Genomic DNA, 12438 nt, shown 5'->3' with positions numbered 1-12438 from the left:
TGAGTGTGAAAACGGTCAAATGCGCGTGTCTCACGCTCAATGCGTGAGAGCTGGCAACCCTGGCATGCTCTTTTGCACCCATGGCCGTATCTCGACAAAATGTTCCAGTTTTCTGAACGGATTAATCATTCCTATCGTTTTAAATGCATGCTTTGTTTGCCAAAAACAAACTATATCACTGCATACCAAAATTCACCGTCCCACCTGAGGAAGTATATTACGGTATGCAGCCTAAATGTTTTGTTAAGTGACTATGTAGTCAGAGGAGCTTTGCAGTAAGGCTAGTGAAATGACTTTGCCTGCTCACTCCACTGCTAGGTCTGCTAGGATCACTATAAATAATGTTAACATTATATTGGCAAGTAATTCAAACTACGGAAACCTCAATAAGGGAAACCGTGTGGGTTAATCGAATCTTGTCAAATAATGTTTCCATTCTAATGTCAGTGTAGAATTAATGTCAATAATTCTAATGTGGCTGTGATTTCTAGTTTGAAAAGAGTTTGTTAGCATGTTGGGTGGCATGGAGTTGGTGGGCTTTAGCCATACTGCAAAAGGTTATAGCAAGGTTAGACTACCAAGATGCCACACTGCTAATTTTACTTTGTCTTTCTTATATTGACTGTAGCATAATGTTGTATTGGATGACTGAATACCTAACTAGCAAAGAGAGAAAACAGTCATTTTATTATTGAATTTTAATATGGTAACATAATTTGCTTAAACAGGTTAGGCTAGGCTAATCAGTGAATTGTGGTTTTAGAAAATGTTTTTGTTCCTTAAACTAAAGTGTAGGTTAAACTTTTCTGCTACCACTACCTGAGTGATGTACATCATTGGAATATGCCTTATGGATTATTATCAAATACTGTATGAATATTATGCCCAAAGAGGATTTGGTAGGATGTATAATACTTTCAAACTATAACTTTTTTACAAATGTGACGGAAGGTGTACTTTAATACTTAAGTATTTTTAAAAACAAGTACTTCAGTACTTTCACTTAAGTAAGATTTTGAACATGCAACTTTCACTTGTATCGGAGTAGCATTTGACCAGTGGTATCTGTACTTTGACTCAAGTAATGAAATTGAGTACTTCGTCCGCCTCTGGTCAAGAGCATAGGCTACCTCAAGTTGGACTGCTCTACTTGCCAGACATGTAAACAAAACACCATAGCGCTTCACTCTTCCCCGGCCTTTCTTCACTTCCACTGGGCCGAAATAATCCACACCTACATTGGTAAAAGCGGGCAGGTCTGACAACTCGTTCCTCTGGGAGGTCAGCCATCTTCTGCTGCCCCATGTTTCCCTGGATGCGCCGGCATTCTGTACATTCTAAAATGACCTTCCTGCAAGCAGAGTTTGCATGAGTTATCCAATATTTCTTTCTGAGAAAGGACAACATGTGATTACGACCTGCATGGCCAAGACATTGGTGTACATGTTTCAAGAGGAGTTTAGATACATTTTGATCTTTAGCCAGAATAACAGGGTGCTTCTCCTCTTCGGGCATTGCCGCCCTACTGAGCCTACCTCCAACTCTCAGCATTCCATCTTGCAACCTTGGGTCGAGCTTATAGAGATCGCTGCTGCGTTTTACAGACCTTCCTTCTTGCAGTGCAGCAATTTCCTCTGGCAATTTCTCTTGCTGATAGAAGCGAATAATGGCTTCTTCTGCCCTCTGCAGATCGGCTGTTGTTAATGATTCGCCAGTGACCTTTATTCTTTCTTTCTGGAGCTCAGGTTTAAGGAACTTTCTCTTTTGTGACAATGTTAAAAGCATGCCTCTGAATTTAAGAATCCAAGCAGCAGATCTCTTTAATCTTTTAAAATCAGAAAAGTAGTTTAAAAACATTTGTGTTGCATTCAGTGGTGCCTGTACTACGAGGGCACTCAGCAGTGATTCCCTTTTCACTTCAGGGTCTTCCAAAAAGACCATAGGCTGATCTGAAATGGTAACCGGCCACTCCTCTTCCCCTTTTAAGAGAAATGGAGGTCCCTTCAGCCACCTCTCACAGGCCAGGAACTCTTCAGCACTCAGCCCTCTGGATGCCTCATCTGCCGGGTTCAACTTTGTGCCAACGTATCTCCACTGTGCAACACTGGTCAATTCTCTAATAACTGCCACCCTATTGGCTACAAATGTATGAAATCTTCTGGTCTCATTGGCAATATACTTTAAAACAGTGGTGCTATCTGTCCAGAACACTGATGGCTGCAAGTCAAGCTGAAATTCTCTTCTCAGCATCTTGTCAAGGTGGACAGCTAGGACAGCAGCAGTCAATTCAAGACGAGGAATGGTTGTTTGCTTTAAAGGGGCTACTCTGGCCTTTCCTAAGATGAAAGCAAGACTCACTTGGTTCTCCTTGTTCTCCATTCTGAGGTAAGTGACGGTCCCATAACCATACTCGCTGGCGTCTGAGAAGTGGTGTAGCTGCATAAAGGTAGGTTCCCCAAAGTTGTTGGGCTTCATGCAGCGATTCACTTTGAACTCAGCCACATAATGCAGATTTATAAGCCAGTTGGACCACTGCTTAGAGAAGACCTGGGGTATATGGACATCCCAGCCGATGTTCAACCTGCACATCTCCTGCAGCATTCTCTTCACTGGCAATGTGAGTGGCGCAAGAAACCCTAAGGGGTCAAACACAGAGGACACAACAGACAATATGCCACGTCGTGTGGGAGGGCGCTCTTCCAAGGCTAACCTGAAAGTCAGGACATCAGCATCAATACACCAATGCAGGCCAAGAGCAGTTTCAACAGCATTTGCCTTTTGATCTAGATCAAGTCCCCTAGTGGTCTTTGATCTCTGGGCATCTGGAATACTAGCTAAGACTTCACTGTTGTTGCTTGTCCACTTCGACAAGTGGAACCCCCCTTTAGCACATGCTGCGGTCAGCTCACTCACCATCTTCCTAGCCTTTGCCTCTGAAGACACGGAAGTCAAACAATCATCCATATAAAAGTTATGCAATATTGTATTTAGAATGCATGGTTCAAAGTGATCTTTGTAATCTTGTACAATTCTTCTCAATGCGTAATTTGCACAACTAGGTGAAGACACTGCTCCAAAAAGGTGCACCTTCATTCTGTACTGCATAGGCGCAAGTGTGAAGTCACCATCAGGAAACCACAAAAAACGTAAAAAATCTGTGTACTCTGGAGACACTCTCACCTGATGGAACATAGCTTGGACGTCTGCCATCAGCGCTACACATTCCTTTCTGAATCTGGTGAGTACACCAAGCAAAGTACTGGTGAGCAAGGGACCTTGCAGGAGCTGGGAATTGAGTGAGATTCCTTGATAGACAGAGGCACAGTCAAAAACCACCCTAAGAGTTTTCTTCCTAGGATGGTATACCCCATGGTGGGGTAAAAACCAAAGCCTGCCATCGGACCTATTCAGCTGTTGACATGGCACAGGCTCAGCATAACCACTCGCAATGACTTCAGACATGAACTCAGTGTATTCTTGATGGAATTCTTTGTTCCTTTTGAACTTTCTTTGGAGACTAAAGAGACGCTGCTCTGCGACACAACGATTGTCTGGAAGCGTGACTTCGGCAACCTTGAAAGGCAAGTCAAAGCAGTAGTGACCCTCATCCTGATGGATGGATGACTCAACAATTTGCATAAACCTATGATCTTCCCTGGACAAAGAGGAATCATCTGCTATAGCTTCATTGAAATCCTGATTGTATTGAGCAATCAACAAATCTTGTAGCTTGGTGACTGAGATCCTATTGACAGTGACAGCCGGACAATCATACCTGCCCTCATCTTCCCTGCCTCTCAATGGACCACTCACGACCCACCCCAGTAGGGTCCTGATTGCATATGGCCCCTCCCCTTGGCTATTGATCACTTCCCAGGGTTCCATAAGCTTCTGTGCATTGGTACCTATAAGTAATTCGACATCTGCCTCCAAACTAGGAATATTAATGTACTTGAGATAAGCCCACTCTTCCAGATCTTCTTGACTAAGAATGTTATTCCTGCTTACCGGCATGGCCTTTTGAGTAAACACTTCAGGCAAATCCAGAAATGTTTCTTCATTCAGGCCAGAAATCTGAAAGCCTTTAAGTGAATAGGTGCTAACTACTCTTTCTTGGCCTAGGGTGCGAAGCAGAATGTTAGTTTTAGCACCGGAGAGATTCAGCTTCCTCATGAGTGTCTCAGTGCAGAAAGATGCTGAGCTCCCAGGGTCAAGGAAGGCATAGGTGTTGATGTGACTGCCAGACTTTGCCTTCACCTGTACAGGCACAATGGAAAGGACACATTCATCATTCCCGGCCCCTGTATGGGCACATGTCTGCAATGACACAAGAGCATTACTAACTGAAACATGTGGCGTTTTAGAATCAACATGTAAAATAGTCAGATGGCTCTTTGCACACACAGCGCAAGTTAGAGGCTTATCGCATGCCTTACTCATATGACCTGGCATGAGGCAGCGGAAGCAGAGTCGATTTTCTTTTACAGCATCAAGTTTTTCTCTGTGTGTCATTTGCTCAAGAGCAAAACATTTTAGCACTGAATGTTGGCCTTTACACACAAAGCATGCTCCATGGTCATACTTCTGTACAGGTGGACCCTTACGCTGATGTCGGAGTGCAAAGGAATTTGATGGTCGGGCAGCATCGACAGCAGCAACGGTAACATGTCCTCTTCCAGAAGGCTTGGCCTTGAACTTAAGGGAGGTGTGGTATGATGGTGTGCCCTGCAAATCTCCAAAGAGAGGGTCAGACATAATTTTCACCTGACGTTCAATAAAAGTCACAAAATCAGCAAACATGGCCCTTGTGCCACGCCTCTCCTGAAGGTCACATGCAACCGCCCTCCATCTCTCCCTCATCTTGTACGGCAACTTCATCATCATCAAGCACAGGTTGGATGGCATGTTCATCTCCTCCAGATACTGCAGATCTTCCATTACATTACAGCAATCTCTTAGGAAGACAGACCAAGACTGCAAGGCATTATCATCATCAGGTTTCACCGTAGGCCATTGCACAGCCCTGTCAATATAAGCTGCCGCAATCTTCATTTCATTACCAAAGTACTCCTTTAATAAATGTTTCGCTCTGGTGTAGCCTTGACCAGATGCCATGTTAAAGCAGCTCCTAACGAGCTCTCTTGGCTGCCCTCTTGTGTACTGATCAAGGTAGTACAGACACTCTTCTTTGTCAGAAGTTCCTCTTTCAATTGCCTGTTCAAAAGCTCTGATAAAGGCGGCATACTTCAATGGGTGTCCATCAAACTCCGTAATAACTCTAGGTGGAAGAGAGGCTAGAGCTTGATTATGAACCAGCTGAGCCGTGATGTTATTCTGATGCTGCATGAGATCATACACTGTGGGTAGATGGTTATGAGGGAGCTGGTGGTTACCAAAAGACGCGGCATGGCTTGCCTGTGTCCGAGTAGATGGATTCATACGTGCAGATGGCGGTAGCTGATGCTGCACTGGGACTGGATTGTGGCTCCTGGGTCCACAGTTATCACTCAATACGGCCGGTCTACGTGATGGTATCTGCACTGAGGGTAAAGGGTTATTAAGACCATATGAAATGCATTTCTCTTTAGGCCTCACCACCAGTGAAGCTACATTATCCTGGTGGAGCACCTCAGGCTTAGGGTGCCAAACAGGAACATTAGATGACTGTAACTGTGCATGAAGATAGGCGTTCATAGCATTGGCTCCCTCCCCATCATCATCATCATCATCATCATCACCACCATTTTCTAAGACATACAACCAGGCCCGTTGACAGTCTTGCTAGGGCCCGGGACAAGAAAGTTTAATGTGCCCCCCCCCCCTCCCCCCGGCGCACGTCATTTGAATTTCGTCATTTGACAATCCTTCTGTTAGGTCATATAGTATATAATATAGCCACACATCAAAGCTGTTTCTGACAGCTGACTGGTTTATATTTGACGCGTCGCGAGGGTTCGCGCGAAAATGACGTAATCGCAGTGGCACCGCCCGTGTGCGAGGGCCTCGCGCGCTGTCCATTCGCGAGGTCGTGCACCTCTTGACTTTTGTAACTTCGCGCGCGACGCGCTTCAGCGCAATGAACAAAGTCGTGTTTGCAGGGTTCATACACCTTTATAATGTGGAATTAAATCACTTGTACTTCACTTTAAAGGTCCATTTCAATAATTTCCAGCACGTTAAACTTAATTAAGTTAAATATTTATACATATACTCGAAATAATTCGCTTTTTATCACATTATTTAATGGTTGTTTATTTTCAAAACGCCCAATCTTAACGTCTTCACGAGAACTGTTCAGTCACAGACAGCTATTTGTTGTGAAACGAAGTAGTTACAATTTCAAGCATTTTCAAGTACTTTAGCCTAAATTCCAGCACTTTTCAAACCTAGAACACAATGCAACATTAAAATTCGTCAGGTAAATGTTTTCCTTTCTTTTCTGCGCTCCAGATTTCTGTATTTACTTTAACTATCCACCACTGTATTTCCCGCTGTTGTGCGGGTACCAGCCTGTTACGGTCGGTGCTGGATCAAACCATTTTCAGTGGGATGCGGGGGTGTATGCACTTAATGGAAAATATGCAGATAGGTAAAAAAAACATATATTTTAGCCATTGAGTTTATTTTGAGTACAGAATTTTATATTAATGAAAGATTTCAAGATTATTTAAAAATTATAGACTTTAAATAAAAAATAAATTGCTGGGCTCTTTGATGGGCCCCCCTGGCCCTGGGGCCCGGGACAACAGACCCGGTTGTCCCCCCCTATCGACGGGGCTGCATACAACTTGGCTGTATTAGCTTCCAACTTTGCCTCCATTTCCAACCGTTCCTTTTTTCTCCTCAGTCTTGCCCTCTCAATTTGCAGAACTTCTTCCTCAGCATCCAAATCATGCATCCTTTTTAAGACAGCAGCAGATTTTAACAGAGCAGCCCTTTCAGCCTTTGTTTTTATATGCACTGAAGAGATGCGGGAGGATTTGGAACATGCAGACAGCTGGCTTTTGTGTCTGGAACCTTTACTTGAAACGTTCGAAACGCTGTCCTCTGGCCTTACCTCTGGTGCTACGTTTTCACATTCCAATTCAGTCATAGGAACTGCATCCGCCAACCATCGACACACATCGTTTTCGAATTTTTCAATTTCCTTAGTTTTTTCTATTAACCAGCTTCGTTGTGTTTCGTATTCAGAGTCAGGCATTGGCATTTCTAACAGAGTATTCTGGATCTCTATAGCTTCCTTGCACAGAGCGGTAGATTCGCTCAAATTCCTCTTGACTTGGCTGATCGTGCGAGAAGTAACCTTTACCGAAAGCAGCTCATTTATCTTTGCTTTTATTTTGCCTGCTTGCTTAAGCTTTGATTTCCGATTCTTCTGTAGGTTCTCGCATGCCATTAAAAAACCCTTTGTAGTTAACGTTCTCACACGTTTTTCTAATTCTTCAACTGGACTTTTTGGTGTGTCGGCGCGCTCCGATGTGGGAGCGGCGGCCGCAGCCTTGTCAGACTTATCTGTCATGTTGCGCAAAGCACACACCAAGCGCAAACCCACTAGGTAAGCCTTTAAAATTAATTGTTTGAAGGTGACGCTGACAACAGTTGAGATCTCTACAGCACAGCACTTTTACGCAACAGCACGGTGAATAAAAATAAAATTGGGCAATGCCACTACACCTTTTATCTTTGCAAAGTCCACATCGAACAGTCTCAAAAAGATAGTGTCACCCACCAGTTTATGGGAAGCAGCTTCGTCTTTCATAGACATAAGTTTACTCACTCGCAGCAGATCATCAACACCAGTAGGCACCGCAACAAGCAAGTAATCCGATTTCCTATGACGGTTACAAACTTCCAATTCATGCGGGCGTAGTTCTTAGCAGATCCTCAACCTTTGATGTACGTCCATTTGATGAGCCACAAAGGTTCTTACGTTGTGGAAGCTACCCTGTAAGCCTCGGCTTGGACTGAAGGTGTTCTCAAACTCAAAGCCATAAAAGAAAAGTGAAGTTCCAGCCAAAAATATCCTTCGAGGTTGTTCCTTCTTTATTGCAACAAAAATATGGTTAATACAAAAACTAGTTCACCTCAGTGCTGTTGAGTGCATTAAAAATGTGCTGTCTTGGCTGGTTCCCCACGGCTACGGTAAGAACCGTGTGTTCCCCAGTCCAAACCGTCCTAATTACTCATCACAGGCACCTGCCTTTATACCTGTGACCTAAAGTGCTCCCCCAAGTGAGTAAATCAAAAATTACACTAAAAACCTACCTATACGTGCAGATAAGAAATGGCTCCTACAACGCTGATGCGCTTTCTTTTCTCGTTTTGTTGGTGTTCGCCAGCCAAAAGATGACAGATCATTTACATTTCATCTTCTCTTAATTACATAAATGTACTTAAACAAGAATGTTTAGTTACATCATTTTACACGAAAATAGCAAGCTTCATTGTAAGCAAGCTCTGTAAGATGCTGTCATTACGAATAGTAATTCTAAACATAGATAAAATGTTTAAATATAGACTAATAAACGATTAGGGTTATTTTTTCATTGTTTTCTGTTATTGTGGAGTCACGGTGTACTATTGTTACCTGGAGATTCAGTGGGATCACATGGCGGCCATCAGAGTTGGTGACCCAGTTAAAAGGCTCATCTGTCCATCCCATTTATGATTTTTTTGTCTTGTATAAGTACATTTATGTAATTAAGAGACGATAAAATGTAAATATAAACATTTGCAGGGTTGCCAACTCTCACGCATTGAGCGTGAGACACACGCATTTGACCGTTTTCACACGCTCTCACACCACACTTGCGATATCTCTCGCCAAAAAAAAAATCTAGTTTATTTACCTCTGATCCACATCTATGATTCAATGAGTTACTAGTTCGCTCTGGCGCCAACCACGGCGATCAATAGATCGCGATATAACACTTAAGCTGTGTTCGAAATAGACTACTACATACTGGATACTGCATACTGGACTCAGTATATACTGGATACTGCATACTGGTCCTCGTAGTAGTATGCAGTAGAGTTTCCAGTATGCGACAAAAGCAAAGCATACTACGGGGTCACGTGAACGTAGCGTTGCATGATGGGATGCAGTACACCACGAAGATAGCTCTGATTGCGTACTGAAATATTTTGCGGAAGTAGGAGGTCATCCGGGTATGTTTCGCGTACTGGAAAATTTCATTTTGGTCACATACTGCATACGGCATACTGATTTGGGGCTCGATCAGTATGCCAGTAGTATGTAGTAGGCAATTTCGAACACAGCCCAAATTTGTGTCCATTTTACGTTCAAGACACCCCACCCCACAACGAGAAAATAAAGCGCATCAGCGTAGTTTACGTAGCATTCGTATATGGAAGTTTTTCTGTCTCATTATTAAAATGAAAATGTAATGCGCATTTGCATTTACATGTTCTACTCATACAAGCAACTTTGAGCTCAAAATTCAAATTCAAATGCAATAACTCCATTTTCATTTGCAATTGTTCCACTCATACAAGCAACTTTGAGCTCAAAATTCTAATTCAAATGCAATAACTCCATTTACATTTGCAATGTGATGGACATCCATTCACATTTCATTTACACATACATTTTGATGCTTTATATGTGTCTTTATTGAAATGAAAATGTATTTCCCGATTTGAATTATCAAGTTCATGTGATCATGCAAAGGTTGTATCAAAATTATAATTAAAATGCTATTCGCTTAATATGCTTTGCATTTCGTGATAACACGTTTGAAACGTAATTTTCAACCTCACCACCACGCTAAAAAGATGTCAATATTCAAACCTTAATGGAGAAATAGCGCCACCCCCTGTTTGCAATAACATTACGATACCAACAGCGCTAAAACTGTGTCAAAATGCATCTTGTAAATGCAATCCGAGCAGATTGCATTTTCATTTCCATGGTCTTCCACTATAGTCAAATTATAGTCAAATTAGATCCCATCAGCCTTCCAATCAGATTCCACCTCCCTCCACTTTATTCAGCCAATCGGGTTCCCCTTTCCACCTCAGGGAGCCAATCAGGACGGGACTAAAGCACGCTCAGCACAGAGCCATATAGTTTCTGACACTGCAGTACAGGCGAGTTTTTGGTCTTGATTTATGATCCCTAATGCCTGGTTCACACTGCACGACTTTTCAGTCGTCAGGTTTTTGTGCCGTTCGCACTACACTGGTTGTGCTGTAATCGCGAGTCTTTCAGTTGTTGTGGCTTTCACACTACATGACTGATCGGTGACGCGGGCTCACGAATTACATGACTGGGGAATCGCCGACTCATCTGGCTGCCGTCCAAAAACACGAGAACACGAAAACGAAACTCTCGTGAAAACCAGCAACACCACATAAAGAATAAAACAATGTACATGTACTCCACATTTTCGTTATTATTATTATTTTAGTCCCATAGTCCCAAGTTGCCAGAATTATTTCATCTCTCCGTTGCAGTGAACATAGTTATAATCAATCGCACTATTTCTCCAGTGCTGTCACAATAACTTAAACAGTGTTGTAGTAAAGTTGTAAGAAAGGTGAGGATTTTGTGTGTTTGCTGGGTTACTGTTTTGAAAGCATTCTTGAAAGTTTTTTACATTCTCAGAGATATCTTCAGCGGTGCCGCGGTTCTCTCTCCGCGTTCACATTGGCTGTAGTTAGACGCTGCTGCCGACTCTCAGTCGCCGACTGGGCTAGATATTAAACACGCTAGATATTAAACATGCTAGATATCTGCCGGTCGTCTGCGATGAGTCGGCGACCACTCGGCGAGCGTCTTTCAGCAGTTCACACTACACTGAGCGAGCGACGAGTGATCGCCGATTTGCCTCCGACCACAGTTTCTGTCGGCGATCTACAAAAAACAGTCGGCGACTGAAAAACCAGCCTAAAATCGTGTAGTGTGAACCGGGCATAAGGTGCAAACTATAACGTAGAGGAAAAGAACTCGTACGAAAGACAGACCAAAGAATAAAAACGTACACTGAACACTCGATTAAACAAACACAATCTATGAACCCCAAAGGTATAGTCTGAGACTAGGGAAAGGCATGAAACGTAGACAACGGAAGCTTATACTAAGGACTTACCAAGGCATGAAAACATAAGGACCACTCGACTCAAACAAGGGCAATCTATGAACCCACAATGTGTAGTATGGAGTGAGATTGCGGTCTTTAATATGAGAGCGCAAAGATAAGATTCAATCAAGCAAGTCAGACACACTGAGCACGCAAAATCAAGAAAACCGAGCGCTGTTAGGTGCGCTCACTTCCCTGTTTTCAGTGCGCGTTTCAGTTTTTTGCTCGCTTCTAAAATTTCTGCTCGCGTCATGATTACAAGTACGTTAAAGATCAAAGCTTGGTAGAGGATTACCTGCGGGTTCAGGTAATTATGCCGCGTCTGTGGCATTAACCACACTAAACAGGGACGCTGGGGGATTCTAGATAACATCACTCATCGAGGCATTACCGCTTTATAACTTTAAAAATACGACAGCACAAATGTTTATTTAAATAAACCAGCATTAACGAGCAGAAATGTTTGTCTGTTTCTGATCACACGAGACGCTTCACGGAGGTCGACCGTTGTACCGCCGTAGTTTGAGGCACACAGTTGCTCTGCCACAGCGCTCAATTTGGCAATAACAGTCACATCAGCGCCAGATAAGGCTGATATGTCTGCCACTTGATCGATTAAACTTTCACACTAATGTAGTGTAAATTCACCATAAGGACTTGTCTGCTACCCTTTGAATTAATCTAATGAGCGCTTCTGTGACCATGTCTAAAAAAACTCGCCTGTACTGCTGCGCTGTAGTCCCGTCCTGATTGGCTGCCCGCTGTGGAAAGCTGTGGAACCTGATTGGCTGAATAAAGTGAAACCGTGGAATCTAATTTGACTATAATTTGACTATAGTGGAAGACCATGGAAATGAAAATGCAATCTGCTCGGATTGCATTTTCAAGATGCATTTTGACACAGTTTTAGCGCTGTTGGTATCGTAATGTTATTGCAAACAGGGGGTGGCGCTATTTCTCCATTAAGGTTTGAATATTGACATCTTTTTAGCGTGGTGGTGAGGTTGAAAATTACGTTTCAAACGTGTTATCACGAAATGCAAAGCATATTAAGCGAATAGCATTTTAATTATAATTTTGATACAACCTTTGCATGATCACATGAACTTGATAATTCAAATCGGGAAATACATTTTTATTTCAATAAAGACACATATAAAGCATCAAAATGTATGTGTAAATGAAATGTGAATGGATGTCCATCACATTGCAAATGTAAATGGAATTATTGCATTTGAATTTGAATTTTGAGCTCAAAGTTGCTTGTATGAGTGGAACATGTAAATGCAAATACGTATTACATTTTCATTTGAATATTGACACAGAATAACTTCCA

The sequence above is a fragment of the Brachyhypopomus gauderio genome, unplaced genomic scaffold (genome assembly GCF_052324685.1).
Source record: "Brachyhypopomus gauderio isolate BG-103 unplaced genomic scaffold, BGAUD_0.2 sc43, whole genome shotgun sequence".
NCBI lineage: Eukaryota > Metazoa > Chordata > Actinopteri > Gymnotiformes > Hypopomidae > Brachyhypopomus > Brachyhypopomus gauderio.
This window is presented reverse-complemented; position numbering follows the sequence as displayed.